The sequence below is a fragment of the Podarcis raffonei genome, chromosome 6 (assembly GCF_027172205.1).
Source record: "Podarcis raffonei isolate rPodRaf1 chromosome 6, rPodRaf1.pri, whole genome shotgun sequence".
Classification (NCBI taxonomy): domain Eukaryota; kingdom Metazoa; phylum Chordata; class Lepidosauria; order Squamata; family Lacertidae; genus Podarcis; species Podarcis raffonei.
This window is the reverse complement of record NC_070607.1, coordinates 69,201,619-69,218,401: the sequence shown is the minus strand read 5'-3', so window position 1 is coordinate 69,218,401 and position 16,783 is coordinate 69,201,619.

Genomic DNA, 16,783 nt, shown 5'->3' with positions numbered 1-16,783 from the left:
TGTTCTTACATTAGTATAAAAGCAGAATGCAACAGACTGCTGATGGAAGCACATTGCCAATAACATGTGACACGATTGTAAAAACATTCTGCGCTGGCTGCCCATCTACTACCGAGCCAGGTTCAAGGTTCTTGTATTAATTTACAAAGCCCTGAATAACTGAGGTCCAGGGACTACCTGGACCCTTATATTCCAGCTCAGTCACTGAGATCATCTGTTAGGAGCAACGCTGGTTGTCCCCCAAGTTCTAAAGCTCATGGGACTTCAACCTGAAACCAAGCCTTTTATGTCATTGATCTAGTTGAGTAGGGTGCTCTTCAACTAGCATACTAGGAGGTGTATTCTATGTTAGCCTTTGAATATTTGCTGAAAACATTTCTGTAATAGCTGGTGATCTGTTTTAAATTTTAATGTATTTTATTGTGGTCCTATAATGGTTGTAAACAACTTTGATTTTTTAAAAAAATGAAATAACAGTACACAAATATTTTTATAAAATAAAGATAGCATCAACAGGATAATATTTTTATTAGGAGCAACAACAACAAAGTTACAAAATAAAAATCTTTATAAAACTCTTCTTCAAGTATATGAAACTCTTCTTCAAGTATATGAAACAAAAATAGTGGATGATTAGTTTTTTCAGGTGGATGGTAGAAAAGTCCCAGAGTGGGCCATGGAGTAATTTCAGAAACAATGGAAATGTGGTTTTCAGATGAAAATAAAAATATTTATTTCATTACTCACAAGATTGTAAGTGTAGGGTGGGACAGGGGCCTGCATTACAAGTTTGTACTGGGGCCCACCAAAATGATGCATGAGGTCTGTGTTCCATCCCAAGGAATGAAATATAAAGCCATATTTGACAGCTGCCCCCATAAACCATGTAAACTGTCTAGAGATTTGTCAATTCTGAGCCTCAGTATTTTCCAGAATCTACTATAAATCTTGGTACATTGATGTTTACTATGTGTTTGGACACCTCTAAAGATAACCTAACCAATTTTTGCATAGTGATTCCAAAGTTCAGGAATATGAAGAGAAGAGTTTGGATTTGATATCCCGCTTTATCACTACTCGAAGGAGTCTCAAAGCGGCTAACATTCTCCTTTCCCTTCCTCCCCCACAACAAACACTCTGTGAGGTGAGTGGGGCTGAGAGACTTCAGAGGAGTGTGACTAGCCCAAGGTCACCCAGCAGCTGCATGTGGAGGAGCGGAGACGCGAACCCGGTCCCCAGATTACGAGTCTACTGCTCTTAACCACTGCACCACACTGGCTCACTGGTTTTTGTCTATGTTTAGATACAACTAGATGCCATTTTGAATCAAAATGGAGTCTAGACTTTTTAAACTCCAAATCCTGTCAGCTCTAGTTAGCATAGCCAATGGTCAGGAATGATTAGAGTCATAGTACAACCACATCTGAGGGACGCGGGTGGTGCTGTGGTCTAAACCACAGAGCCTAGGGCTGGCCGATCGGAAGGTCGGCGGTTCAAATCCCCGCGACAGGGTGAGCTCCCGTCGCTTGGTCCCTGCTCCTGCCCACCTAGAGAGGTCCTGCCCACCTAGCAGTTTGAAAGCACGTCAAAGTGCAAGTAGATAAATAGGTACAGCTCCGGCGAGAAGGTAAATGGCGTTTCCGTGCACTGCTCTGGTTCGCCAGAAGCGGCTTAGTCATGCTGGCCACATGACCCAGAAGCTGTACGCCGGCTCCCTCGGCCAATAAAGCGAGATGAGCGCTGCAACCCCAGAGTCGGTCACGACTGGACCTAATGGTCAGGGGTCCCTTTACCTTTACAGCCACATCTAGAGAGCCACAAGTTAGCCTCCCACTCTCCTGCTGTTATTACAGTAGTTGTGAAGTTGAGCAAAACAGAATTTCTGAACAGCTGCAGCTGCTTATGAAGAGACGAGAAAATCTGTATCTACTGTATCTACTGTAATTAGGGACGCGGGTGGCGCTGTGGGTAAAATCTCAGCGCTGTGGGTAAAATCTCAGCGCCTAGGACTTGCCGATCGCATGGTCGGCGGTTCGAATCCCGACGTTCGGTCCCAGCGCCTGCCAACCTAGCAGTTTGAAAGCACTTCCGGGTGCAAGTAGATAAATAGGGACCGCTTACCAGCGGGAAGGTAAACGGCGTTCCATGTGCTGCGCTGGCTCGCCAGATGCAGCTTGTCACGCTGGCCACGTGACCCGGAAGTGTCTGCGGACAGCACTGGCTCCCGGCCTATAGAGTGAGATGAGCGCACAACCCTAGAGTCTGGCAAGACTGGCCCGAACGGGCAGGGTTACCTTTACCCTTTACTGTAATGATCTCTTTTGCACAATTATCATGAGCCCCGACACTTCAAAATCCAAAAGAGATCCAGAAAGTTACAGAGCTGTCTAATTGCTCCAATAGCGAGAAGTTTGGGAAATTAATGAGAAATATTATCCATGCTAAGAAGAAGAAGAAGAAGAAGAAGAAGAAGAAGAAGAAGAAGAAGAAGAAGAAGAAGAAGAAGAAGAAGAACCAAACTCTCTTTTTCTCCGATATCTATGCTTTTCAATATAGTTAATATAGTTGCAACTTGCAAGTAATGCATGAAACACAAGGAATGGATAATTAATGATAACTGCAGGGAAATGAGTCATAGCTAGTATGTGGGAAAACCAAACAAACATTCCTTCTACGTGTACTTTGAATGTGGGACATAGTCACCATGGAAAACATCACTCATCCGCAGTCATGGACATGGCAAATGTAGTAGATGTTCTAATGACACCACTCTCAATTATGCATCGGCATAACAAGATGGGGCAGCATATAAACCAAAGCAAAGTACAGATTATTTGTATCTCTTTACTTGGAAAAATGAATAAATCCCATTTGTGAAAGACTCTGGCATGTTGTTTATTTTGAGACACTTTTGTTATGTCTCTCTTTTTCCAAAGTTCTTTTTTCCCCTTTGGTTAATTCTTTGCTATGTCGAGCAAATAATTGAGAAGATGACAAAAAAAGAAACCTACAAGAGCAAACATGAGGCAGGTCCTTATGCTGTCCCTTCCTTTTCCAGGTTGAGCTTCCAATTCCAATTTTCTCTACATTGAATCCTTTCTTCACTAGATTTTACAGAGAATTCAGGTGCCATGGTTGATAACAATTAGTTGCATTGCAATGGTTTTTCTGTTCTACCCACATGGCAAGTTTTTAATGCAATTTCAGCACAAGCCTGTCCAGTAAGGAGATGCAACGTGCTATTGCGGCTTTTCAGGGCTTCTGTGCCTTTAATTAAAGTTACCTAGTTGCCAGTTCTGTCCCTTTTATTGCTTCCTGCTGAATGCAACAGTGAGCTTAGTAAATAGCCTGCTATTCGGCCATTGAGCAGTCTTTTGACGTTTCTGTCAATAAAAATAAAAATTTTAAAACATGATGCAACAAAGCTCAGGTGAACTTGTAGCCAGGATCAGAAGAGTAATTAAGGTGTACTCAAGAGCTTGGATATATTTGTGGTGATTCCGCCCCCACAGCTTTATTATTTGTTGAATTTCTATCCAACCCTTATTCCTCAAGGAGTCCAGGGCAACAAACAGGTAAACCATTTAAAAGAAAAACCAAAAAAACCACACACCAAAGCAACAACATTCCAAAACTGATTAAAACATTCTAACTCACAATAAAAACATACTTCTATCCAATTGTCTTGTGATTGCCAGGAACAGAGTTTTTCAGCCACCAAAGGCCTGGGTAAACAGGAATGTTTTCAAATTCCTCCTGAAAGTTAATAATGATGAAGACAGGTACACCTCACTAAGGAGAATATTCCAAAGCCAGGCAACCACCACTGAAAAAAACTTGTCACAGGTCAGTGCCAACCAAGCAGCCCCTTTCAACAGTTAGGATAAAGGGCAGTCCCCTGAAGGAGTCCTCCATTTGAAAGGTTATTTGGTCTGTCCAGTTTGAAAATAAAGCCCCTATGAAGGAAGAGCAGGGGCGCCGAAGATGTCCATTAACAGCACCATGACAGAAGACCATTCACTTGGTCACAATATTTCTCACTATGGGGAAACATATTTCAATTTAAATTATACCAATTATGTCTAAATCTTCATATCTCTCTCTCTCTAATTAACATATGCAAAATTTTGACATCTGTGTCCTCTTTAATCTTTTTTGGGTGGAGGCAATGCCTTTTGTCTTTTTTGGCAATGTGTAAAATGCCCCCTCCCCCAATGAACAGCACACACACACACACACACACAGCTGTTTTTTCAAAAATCCCATCAGTTGCAAAATAAAATTTCCATGAACCATTGTAGAGAAGAGTCTGCTGTTGAAGAAACACGAACCCCAAGTGTCCTTGGACAGGCAGAGTTTGTGTGGTTCCTTGGAACCAGCACCCTGTGTAAGGTAAGGATCTTACATTCTAAAGAGCATTGAATAGGCATAATATTTGTTTTAAAAGGCTGTTCTGTTTAAAAGCTGACATTTTCTAAAATGAAGAGGCAGTTTTTTCTTCCCATATTCAATTCTGGGGAAACCCATAATGTCTCGCTTTTCATTTGGAATGTACAGTATATTTGTTCACACAGCCAGAAATACATAACAGGACAGCCATATTATTTTTCAGCAGAATGTTAAATTCGGAAGAGAATATTGATTATCCATTCCTTCTGAATTATGTAGACTGGGGGCCTGTGTGTAGGAAGTTTTAATTTAAGCTTTGGGTATATTTTAGATGCTTTAACAAACATTAAATGATGATAATAATTATTTTGACAAGTCTCTGGATAGACAAACTTCTGCTGACAGTTATAAAGGATAAAAATATTAACATAGTTGTATTGATCTTTCAGTTCTCATGAATAAACTGCTAGCTTCACTTTCTTTGAGGTGAATATTGGTTCTTTTAACACTTGAGACTTGGTGTTTTAGACACCTGGTAAGGCAACAGTAGTTCAGGCCATCATTTCAAAATTTCTAATGATTTCTAAGTCCTGGAACACTTTCAGAAGCAGCTAGGTATGGACCAGTGGCAGTCAGTTTCTTTTGACAAGTGTGCTGTGAATCAAGTCCAACATGTGAGACAGTCCTGCTGTAAAGAGCAGTGCAGTACAGTGCAGGCCATCTATATCACCCAATCCATCCACTGCCTTGGGATAGTTTTATCTTTCACCTACAAAGCTGAGGAACAGGCAACAGCACAGCACTGAGGAAGCAAGTGAGACTGAAAACTGACTACTGTAAACAGGCCCATGGGGCTCCTCTTAGGCCTTTCCACAGTGGAATGCTGTAGACCTCTTCCACTTGTGGTCAGGGCTGTCTTACCCATAGATGCTAGTAGTGCAGGGCACCAGGGTGCCAAGTTCTGAAGGACACCAGGCGAGAGTCCGGGGAACACCAAACGAGTGTGCGAGGGTGTATGCGCTGCTCGCGCCGAGCGCCGGCTTGGCCTTTTTAGCCTGCAGGCGCTGAATTCTGCGGGGCGCCAGAAGGCTAAAAGGGAAAAAAACAAGCCAACGCTGGGCAGAAGCAGCGCAGGCCCACTTGCTCACTTGGCGCAGGCCTGCTTGCTCGGTGTGCTTGCTTGCCCAACGTCTTCGTCTTTGAGCGGGGCATCTGGCGCTGCGGATCTCCATGGGGCTGGCTCCCCCAGCCCACTCGCCGCCCTCACCTGCCTCCACCATGCTGCACCAAAGCAGCACCGTGTTCAAAGCATCTGCCTGCCGTGGCCACCGCAGCATGAAGTGGTCAGCTGTGCCGGGAGGTGCTGCTTCCAGCCTCCCGGCTCTTCCCCACTGGAGGAGCCGCCCTCCAGCCACTGCCCTCCTCCTCCAGCCCCACTGGCAGCGCCATCCAGTCCTAAGAGGCTTCCTCTGGCGCTGTTGGTGTTCCTTCCCTAAAAAAATGTTGACAGCTCTGGGGAACCTTTCCTTAAAAAGGTCAACAGCTTTGGGGTTCCACCCTTAAAAAAAGGTTGACAACTCTGGGAAATTGGGGGGGGGGCGTTGGAGGGATCTTTGCACCACGGCGCCGGATATGCTTAAGACAGCCCTGCTTGTGGCAATGAAGCCAGCAAGCTGACCACACACATTTTGGAACCTCAAATAAGGTTTGCAACATCACTGTCTATACTCAGTCTTTAGTCACCTTGGGGATTTAAACATCACTTTAGAATACAACTAAAAAGCATTTGCCACAAGATGGCATCTTACAAACAAGCAGGCAAATAAATGTGTCAAAGCAGAGAACACAGCCCTATTTGATTTCAGCTTTAGAATAACAGCACTACCTTTCATCTATTCCGGAGGATTTGAAAACTGATTTATTATATTGTGGGTTGACAACAGCCTCCCCACCCCATTCCTAGACCACCGGCTAATACTGTATTCATCATTTAGCCTTGGGCTACAGGGAAATAACAAATGCAATGATCGTTTGGGAAAGAGCTTTGGGGACTGGAGGGATCAAATTAGTATTCAACGTACACATTTCTAAAGTCAGTACAGATGTCTAAAGCTCTCCTCACAAATATGCATCTCTGCCTGATTTTATGGCCTTATTTGTGTCCCTCATGGCTGCATACCATGCATTCAGGAACTGCTGTGGCCTTTGAGGAAGCTGATAGGGATATGCCATCTTGCTTCACCAATAAGAAAGAATTTCCAAACTTTGTTGTGGCAACCATTTACATATCCTCCAGGTCAACCAAAGAGAAAGTTCAGGTTGCCATCAAGGCAAATAAAGGTCCGGCACTGCCCATTCAGGAAACTTCTCTGTCAAATCCCGGCTGCCAGAGATTCATGACAGAATTCCCTTCCTATGCAGGTTGCTAGCTGGAACCAGAGGCAGCCTAATACCTGTTTCTGCCTGAGGTCAGATGGGCTCCCTCCATATATAGAAGTTTACCAGACTAGCACTCTAATTTTACATCTTCAGCACTGGTGGTGGTGCCATTGCCTCCAATGCACCTGAAAGCTTCAAAGGTGCTCAGCAGGTCACCTGGCTCACATAGATTGGTCCTCCAAGAGATGGGAATGGACAAGGAGCTAATGAGTACTCATATTACCACTCCATCTGCCACAAAGGCAGCACCTTACTCTATTATTATTTTTAAAAGTATTCTCATTTTTCATACAGAAGGGTTATTGACATAAGCACATACAAAATGCAGTAAGAATGGTGAGTGCAAGAAATAATATTTATCTGTAGAGCAGGGGGTTTACTGAGCTGTGCAGACAAGCTAACATAGGGGAAAAATTTATACCAAGTCAAATAAAAGTGAATTATTTTTTATGAACCATTAAGGACTCTGTTTGTGTCAGGTGTTCTGATAATGCAATGTCCCACACTTTCACTAGCCACACCTCTTGGGAAGGAGGTGAGTCAGATTTCCAGTGGGAAGCCACTGACATTCTGGCTGTGGCAAGAAGCATAAGCACAAGAGATTTATGCATGATGGGCAAATTGGTACCATGCTCCAAGGACAGGAGCACCAGGCCTGGGTCTGCTTACTCTGCCTAATGGTAGGTCTGGTCCTGGTTAGGACTCAGGCTAAGGCTGAGATCCTTTATTAGGAGTACAGTGGTACCACTGGTTACGTACTTAATTCGTTCTGGAGGTATGTTCTTAACCTGAAACTGTTCTTAACCTGAAGCACCACTTTAGCTAATGGGGCCTCCCGCTGCTGCTGCTGCGCCACCAGAGCATGATTTCTGTTCTCATCCTGAAGCAAAGTTCTTAACCTGAGGTACTATTTCTGGGTTAGCGGAGTCTGTAACCTGAAGCGTATGTAACCTGAAGCGTATGTAACCCGAGGTAACACTGTATAATTAACAGAACACAGTGGGATTTGATTCTGAGAAAAAATGCATTGGATTGTACTGAAAATGTACTAAATGGGAACAAAGAGGCGTGGGTCAAATCATAGGAAGATTCCTTTAGCAACACAGTACAACTCAGATGCTTAATGAGGCAAACTAAAACCAGTCAGTTTAATTCCTTGGACCCCAACTCCTAGTTTTAAAATTCTCTCTGTCCTCTTTCTCTACACACCATGCAAAATCAGCAGTGGCTGCTGCCCATTACGACAGGCAGGGTGGAAAGCAGAGAGTCAAAGCAGCAAGTGGAGCCAGAGCCAATGACTAGTAGAGGCAACCAATTCTAGTTTTGCTCCCATCCTCCATCCTGCAAGGGAAACACTGAGATTAAGGAGGAAGCAATCGATAAGCAATGCCATCCTCTGGGCTTGGCTGAAAGCAGGAAGGCAGGCAGATGCCTGAATGGACCAGCCTATACTGTGTGTAATTGTATAAATCTCCAGCATGCGTCCCCCCACACTCTTATTTTTTCCTAAAATTTCCCAAACAGTATAACCTTCCTTGGTATGGAAGGTGCCCCATAACCTTGACCATTTTTTCAGCACTTTTCCCAACTCTACAAAATCCTCTGTGATATGAAGCAACCAGAATAGTGGAAATGTGACCTTACAGCAGATTATGTACAAGGCCTCACAACACATTTTCAATCTCTTTCCTAATACTCCCTAGCATGGGATTAATCTTTTTCACAGCAGCTATGCATTGGTTTGACGTTTCCATTGAACTATCCGCCATGACCCCAAGATCGCTTTCCTGGTTATTCATATCTGTTTCTGCCACATGTGAGAGGATTGTCTTTTAAAAAACTTGTATTGGGTAGGAAATGCATCTGTAAAACAGCCTGGTGCTTCATACTTGTATATTTTTGTGTTTTGCTTGGGGTGGGGGGAGTACTAAGACCCTTTTTTCAGAAGAGAATTGGAATTTTTAAATTACATTTCCATTAAGGAATTGCAAAATGTGAAACAAACAAAAAAAGTTCCTTTCAAGCCTTGCTTACAGTTCCAGAATTTACACAATAATAATACTGTAGTGATGATGATGATGATGATGATGATGATGATGATGATGGTGATAATAATAATAATAATAATAATAATAATAATAATAATAATAATATATTTATACCCTGACCATCTGGCTGGGTTTCCCCAGCCACTCTGGGTGGCTCCCAAAAGAATATTAAAAACACGATAAAACATCAAACATTAAAAACTTCCCTAAACAGGACTGCATTCTGATGTCTTCTAAAAGTCAGGTAGTTGTTTATTTCCTTGACATCTGATGGGAGAACGTTCCACAAGGCGCGTGCCACTACCAAGAAGGCCCTCTGCCTGGTTCCCTGTAGCTTCACTCCTTGCAGTGAGGGAACTGCCAGAAGGCCCTCGGCACTGGACTTCAGTGTTCAGGCTGAACGATGGGGGTGGAGACACTCCTTCAGTAATTGACAAAAGCGTGTCCATATTTCTCTGTAGGCTTAACATTCTGAAAACTGCAATTTCTTCTGTATATCATCTGTCAATTTGTCTAGTTCAGCCAACTCCAAAGGCTTCAACATCCATTCTCCTATAGATAGTACAGTGGTACCTCTGGTTAAGAACTTAATTCTTTCTGGAGGTCCGTTCTTAAGCTGAAAATGTTCTTAACCTGAAGCACCACTTTAGCTAATGGGGCCTCCCGCTGCTGCTGCTGCGCCGCCAGAACATGATTTCTGTTCTCACCCTGAAGCAAAGTTCTTAACCCGAGGTACTATATCTGGGTTAGCGGAGTCTGTAACCTGAAGCTTCTGTAACCTGAAGCATCTGTAACCCGAGGTACCACTGTACTTGAAGATTTCTCCACTTACCGTACATGCCTGTACAACCTTTGCTGCTATTAACAAAATCAGTATTGAGGATTTCAAATTTTTAGGGATAGCCAATTTAAGCAAGATCACTATTTGAGTAAGACTCATTGTATGCCTTCAGGTCATTTCTAAAATAATCTGTATTGTCCGCCTGCCTCTAGAAATTATTGCTGGACAATAATTCAATTTCCACTTTTTAACATTAACAGCAACCAGGCTGGTATCTAAAGTTACCACTTGTTAGATAGGAGATTCTAGCTTCTGTAGCCATCTTCGAAGCACAAAGCCATATGTACACTTCAATGTTTGTCTTGAGTTGGCAACAGCAGCTGCATGATACAGCCCAATCTTCCCTGCCAGGGAGGAATTTGGTGGGAAAGAAGGGGAGGGGCAAGAAAATTTAAACTCCCCTTTTTATTCTCTGCTGATCTCAGAGCCCAGATGTTCCTTTGTTAGAAACCGGCAGGCACCTTTACACACCAAGAATTCATTAAGCAATTACTGCTAAAAAGGACAAAACCAAAGTCACAAGGGTATCAATTAGCACCTGTTTGTTGCCGAACTCTAAATTACAAACTTGTTCACCTTCTACCTGGGCTGACTTGCCTATGAAGAAAGGAAACTTCCCTGTGTGAAACAGCAGCATAATTCATTTTCTTACCTGTGGGGTGAGATGAAGACCCAGTTGAAGACTATGCAGGAACAGCGAACAAAGAATTTTGAGCAAAAAAGGAAAGGGGTGGAGAGCAAAAGAGAGAACACTGGATGAGTAAGAGTTTGTATATTTCATTTATTACCTCCTCCTTGATCCCAAAGTCACATGGGGGTGGGAATCATAACTGGAAAATATGACACTGTTTGAAATGTAAGGCCTGTCAGAAGTTCCTGGAATCTGTGTGCTTCTGTCCTGTGGACAGGTAAATGGCAGCCTTCTTACTGAAGAACCTTTGAGACCTGGACACTCTATCCACCAAGGTTGGCAACTGATCCATCTGGGCAGGAAAGAGCACAAAAGGCCTTCTTGCTACCGGTGAACTTTATTTAAGCATCATGGCCTTTCTGTTCTCTAGTGTGGTCTTGTATCATCGCTCTCTTCTTTGGTCCCGTCTACTATCAAGAAGATCTGATGGAAGCAGAGTAAGACTGACGACTTAATTTCCAAATAGAACCCCTGTGGGTTAATATACCCTGGATTCCATATTGAATCTAAAGTTGGACCCAGTGCTAAGATCATTTCTATTTTGGTTCGATGACACTCTTGTTTCTCTTAATAAATATGCTCCTGTTGAAGACCCCACATCTGAGCCAATGGCCCCTTGGAGTTTGCTGCACCTCCATCTTTGAGAGAGAATTGCCCAAATGCTGCTCTGAGGAGAGGCTCTTGTGCGCTTGGTAAGACTAGATTGCTGAAAGATAAAAGCATTTGGCTTTAAGGAAGTGCACGCCTATGCCAAGACTCATAGGAAGCTAGCAGATTGTTGAGACTATTCCAATTTTCCATAACATCTGGTCATAAGGAAGAGTTCTGGTGATGGCAGCGATACTCTGGTTCAACCTCAAGGTTGATTACCTGGGAAGATCTGGGACATTTATGCCAGTCACAAGGTGTTGCTTGTGATAAAGACATGACCTCACTACTGCTGGAATATGCACCTGGCAATGCAATTGATTGAAGATGCCTGCACCTAAACAAGAGAAGCAGGTGCTGGAGCAAGAAGGCCTGCTGTTTGGTCATTTGCATCTAATTGGCTGCCCAGATACTGTATCAACCTGGTGATGGGCCTGATTGGATAAACAACAAACCTGCCTTGGAGCAGCAGGTGCGGAAGCAAAAGCTTCCTTGCTAGCCATCTGGATTATAAATTGGTTGCTGAATATAGCACTCCCTGAAATTTTGGGTTTAAAGGAAAAAACTATTTAGGAGCTTACAGGCAGCCTGTGGGGAATTGTTTAATTTCCATATTCAAGTTAGAGATTTTTCATGTTTTTGTATTGTTTCCAGAGAAAACAAAGATAAGGGGGCAATTAAAGCATATGCCAAGGGATATTTATGGATACTTGAAAATATTCATTTCTTAAAAAATGATTTATGTATATGAATATGAGTGAATGGTACACATGCAAATTAGGCTGAAAGATGAACTTGGGACCTGAGTTATTACATTAGGTCAAGGCTTTGGTTCAGACCAAAAGAAAAACACAGAGGGATAATTAGACCTACTCTCCAAGTTTTTCGGGTAGTTCCAAGTTTTATTACGGCAAAAGCCAGTGACACTAAACACCACAAGATCAAACAAAAAGAAATCAACAACAACATCAGAAAAGAAAAAAAAAGGATTACACAAGGGAACTTCGCAGTGTGCCATTCAACAGAGGAGATTTACGCTTCCTGATTACTAAAGTGCAAAATTTGGCCACCTCATATGATATTGAGCTTGAGGAATCTTCCAGAAGGTATTTTTGTAGAATTTCAGGGGAGGATTCCAAATAATGTTGTAGGGGTATAAATTTTGATAAAAGCGGCAAAATAAATTGAACTCGCTCTTCACTATAAAATTCACAAAATAGAAGGGTGTGTGTGACAGATTCTACCTTATTAGACATACAGGGGCAGAGATGCGCATGCATTGGTACCCGCGTGAATTTGCCGTACAGCACTGCTGAGGGCATTGTCTCAAAGCGGGCTCTAGAGAAAGCCCATCTATAAGCTTCGTTAGTGATGTTAGTTAAGTAAGGAGCAGCTGCAAAATTAGGCCAAGCTTTTAAACATCTATACGTCTCCGGGAGTAGGGCGTCTTCTTGTTGTAATTCGACATCATAAAGTCTCTGAGTGATAATTGCTTTTGCCTTGTTCAGAGTTCCAATAAAAAGGTTTTCAGGGTTTAGGCCAATTTGTTTGATCTTATTAGTTATTTGCATAAGCCAAGGAGGATAGGGAACTGCAGCCAGGAAGCAAGGTAAAAGTCCCTTAGGATTGTAATGGATTTTCAGCCAGAGGGATATTGCTTGCTCCCAGACTTTTAATTCCACTCTGGGCAGTCCTGCCTCTTGCCTTAAGACTGCATTAGGTGTACACTTTGGGGTAGCAAATAATGATCTTAAGAATTTTGATTGTACTGTTTCAAGGGTCTTAAGGTTGGCAGAGGGGCTAATTTGAGAGCCATACAGGAGTTGGGCTAAAGATTTTGCCTGAAAAACTTTTAGGGCCATCGGGAGGAAGCCAGCTCCTTTCCTTCTGAATAATCTAAGGATGGCATTTGCACTTCTTCCTGCTGATATAGCTGATGTGGTCAGGTGTGTTGACAATTTGGCATTATAAGAGAAAGTAATGCCTAAGTATTGGAAGGTCTTAGTCTGTTCAATGGTGTTTCCCTTTACACTCCAATTATCTTTCCTGAAGGAGCGGTTAAAATGTACAATTTTGGTTTTGGCAAAATTAATTGTTAACAGTTCAGTGTTACATTGGTCACTAAACTTTCCTAAGGCACGTTTCAGACCCACTTTGGTTTGAGAGAGAAGAACAGCGTCATCCGCATACATTAAAACTGGTACTTTTCTGCCATTAGAGAACACGGGGGGGTGGGTTTCGATTTCACGGCAAGACCTACTCTCCTATGGTCCTTGGGAGGGAAGCATCTGAGGGCCAGTCGCAGGGCTTTGGGTGGAGTGGAGCAACTGCTTTTCCCCACCCGCTTCAAGACCTTTGAGAGTGCACACAAAAGGAAATAATAAAATATGAGGAAGAAACAAGCGGGACCGGAATTAGGTATCCTGGAGCCTCGGGCAAACAACATGAGATGCCCCCTTAAGCCAACCCCACATTTTATTATCTAAAAAAAGGAACAACTGTTGTTATAAAATGATCCCATAAAGCACTACTCATTAGTGTAGGCTGTTAACACACAAAGAGATTTGAATTGAAAGCACTAATGTGTGGATGTAGCACCAAGTTTAGGGTGGTGGGTCAGTTCCCTCACCCAGAGCGCTGAGCTGAGGGGGCACAAAACAACAGGAGTTAAAAAACACATTCTCTCTCTCTCTCCACACACAGGTACCTACTGAGAAGATACATAAAAAAACAGCTTTACTCAAAGGAATTATTGTGAAAGTAAGATTTTGGGGGGAAGGGGGCATGTCAAATGTTGTCCTCACTCAAGGTGCCATATTACCAAAGTCTTCCCCCCAGTGGATGGAAGGGCACTGTAATAAACAAAAATCTGTCCTTATTCCCTTATGGGGGACACAAGAGCCCTTATAGAGTCCTTTGTAAGTTCTCCATCGGTTGGAGGCAAAAAACAGAGGCCAACCAGAGAATACTGAGAAGCAAAGCAGCTTGTAAGCCTGATCTTTATTGAATAGTTGCAACAGGGTGCCCCCTTCACACGCAGGAGAAGGAGGAGGACCCAGAACCAAGGTGTGTCCACCCTTATATAGACATTTTAAATTGCCCACCTTGGAGTCAGACCACTCCCAGAAACATCATACCTACATCACAGAAGGGGTGTAGCTCAAGACCACCACCCCAGATACATCATACCTACATCACAGAAAGGGCTAAAGCAGAAATCTGAGTGGGTTGTTTACCTCCTGTCTGGCAAATTACCTGTTAATGTTTACTGGATTGATACCCTGGGCCAGTCTTTGGTAATGATAAGTACTTAGTTCCTGAGCCAGGTCACAGGCTCACCCTATTCATACACAGACATACCCTTAAGACAGGATTTGTGAAGGAAAGGACAATGGGGAGGCTCCTCCATTTGACCTGGCAGAGAAAACACCTGGTCAGCCTGGGAGTCAAAATGGCTCCATGGCTGCTCTCCTGTGCAGCATCAGACATGTGGCCTATATATCTATATGCGTGTTTGCTTGGTACATTTATGAACCTTTATTATATACATAAGACCTTAATTTAGTTATTTCAGCACTAAAGTGCACATGGAAAAACTGGATCTCAGTGGCACACATATACATACCCTGGTGTGTGCAAAGCTTTAGTATAAGGCAGCTTCCCATCTACATATATGAAATATACTCAGAGTCACAAAGTGATTTCATGCTCTTTATTCAGCTCATAGTTGTGAGGAGGAATGAATGAATGTCCCCTCAAAGTATCTGCTTTATATACATTATTTACACAATGGGCTGCACATGATTGGCTAATTCCGGAATTCTACTGTAAGCCAATCAGGTTGTGGATTCACTTCTATCTGGAGCATGATTGGGTGGTTCCTGCCAACCAATCATACTGCTGCATTGTTCTAGGACCACTCAGACTGCTGCATTCTGAATCCTATTGTTCTAGGACCAATCAGACTGCTGCATTTTGGATCCTATTGTTCTAGGACCAATCAGACTGCTGCAGTTTGGATCCTATTCAACTCAGTACATAACAATATAACATAATAAAATGTTTCAAAACCAAACCAAAATGACAACTAGCAATAAACTGCAGAAACAAGGAAGGGAGAGAGGAGAAGGCAGCAGTAAGGTCCACCCTTCCCCTAGTTTCACTCAAACCAGTTCCAACCATCTTAAAAACAATGTTCTTTAGCTGCAGTCCTTAGTGGTTTGACCCACTGTCAGTTGAGAAGTATTAAATACTACCGTGTGCTTCTTTTTTTAAGGAAGAAGAGTGTGATGACGGCTACTGAAGCATCATCCATAGAGGGTTTGACACTCTTTCCAGGTTACCCTTCATTTTCTAAAATGTACACTTCTTTTAAAAAATAAATAAATCACAAAATTGGGTGCTGTCCAGTGGCGTAGCGTGGGGGGTGCCAGGGGTGCCGGCCGCACCGGGCGCAACATCTGGGGGGGCGCGAGTCCAGAGGGCCCAGCCGCGTCGTGCCCTCGGCCCGCCCCTATTGTCAGAGCGGCCGGCCAGCCTCCGCCTGCTCCTACCTTGCCCACCCGAGGACTGCGGCAGCGCCCGCCCCCATGGCCACCTACCCTCGCCTCGCCCATTGGCTTGCCTCCCTCGGCCCCGCCTCTCTCCGATGGCCACGGGGGTGTCCTGCTCGGCGCCGGCGCCTTTTTTCAGGAGGTAGGGAGGCTGGACGGGGAGGTGGGGTCGGAAGCGGGCAGAGAAGGAGGGGAGCTCGTAGCCAAAAGGGCTGTGCCGGCCAGCAAAGGGCCGGGGAAAGTTTGGAGAGGAGAAACGCACCGTCATGATTTCCCGGTGGAAGCGGCAGGAATAGGGATGGCGAAGCGTAATTACGCACGAATTTCGCTGGGTGAGAGCTTTGGGGATCGATCGGCGGAAATGGGAATCAAATGGAATATGAGAGAGAGAGAGGGACCATCATTCATAGGCATAGATTTGTAGGGTTAGGGGGCGCAAATCCACGGGTTAGGGGGCGCAAATTACTTGCCTTGCCCCAGGTGCTGACAACCCACGCTACGCCACTGGTGCTGTCTGTTGGCCATGCTCAATACTGCATAATGCAATGAGGCTTTACATTCTGGTACTGGTGTCGCCGACACTTCAGTGTTATATCAGTAAAGCAACGAAATTTTGCGGGGGTGGGGCAGTGGTGGAATAACAAATTGCATAGCATTTGCAGACGAAAAGGAACAACTGTAGCAAATACCAACCATATTTGCAGGATTGATTTCTGTTCTAGACAAGGAACAAATAAACGAACACTGGCAATTTCCACTCCTATCCCTGTTTTCGTTGGAATTCTCCGACATCCTTAGTCACAGGTCATTGAATAATACTCAGATTTATAGTGTACAAAGACTGCATCTAATCACCATTGAATTTCTTCATATTAAATTTAAGCAATAATGCATAATTGGAAATAAAGCATTCTTAGTACATAATTGTATTGTTGCACACCACCCCAATCTCTGTGCGGTGCAAGATTCCAGGGGTTCCAGGAGCTTCCCCAGGGCTTGTTTTCCTTGAAATGAGGGACAGCAGAAACTGTGGTGTCTTTATGATATACAGTTTATTTACACACATATACAGCCTGAGCCTACGATGGAGGGGTTCATAGCATTAACACCATGGGAGGTCTTCTCCCATTGCTACAGCCTTAGATTCAAGCAGAAATCAAACATGCCTCTCTCT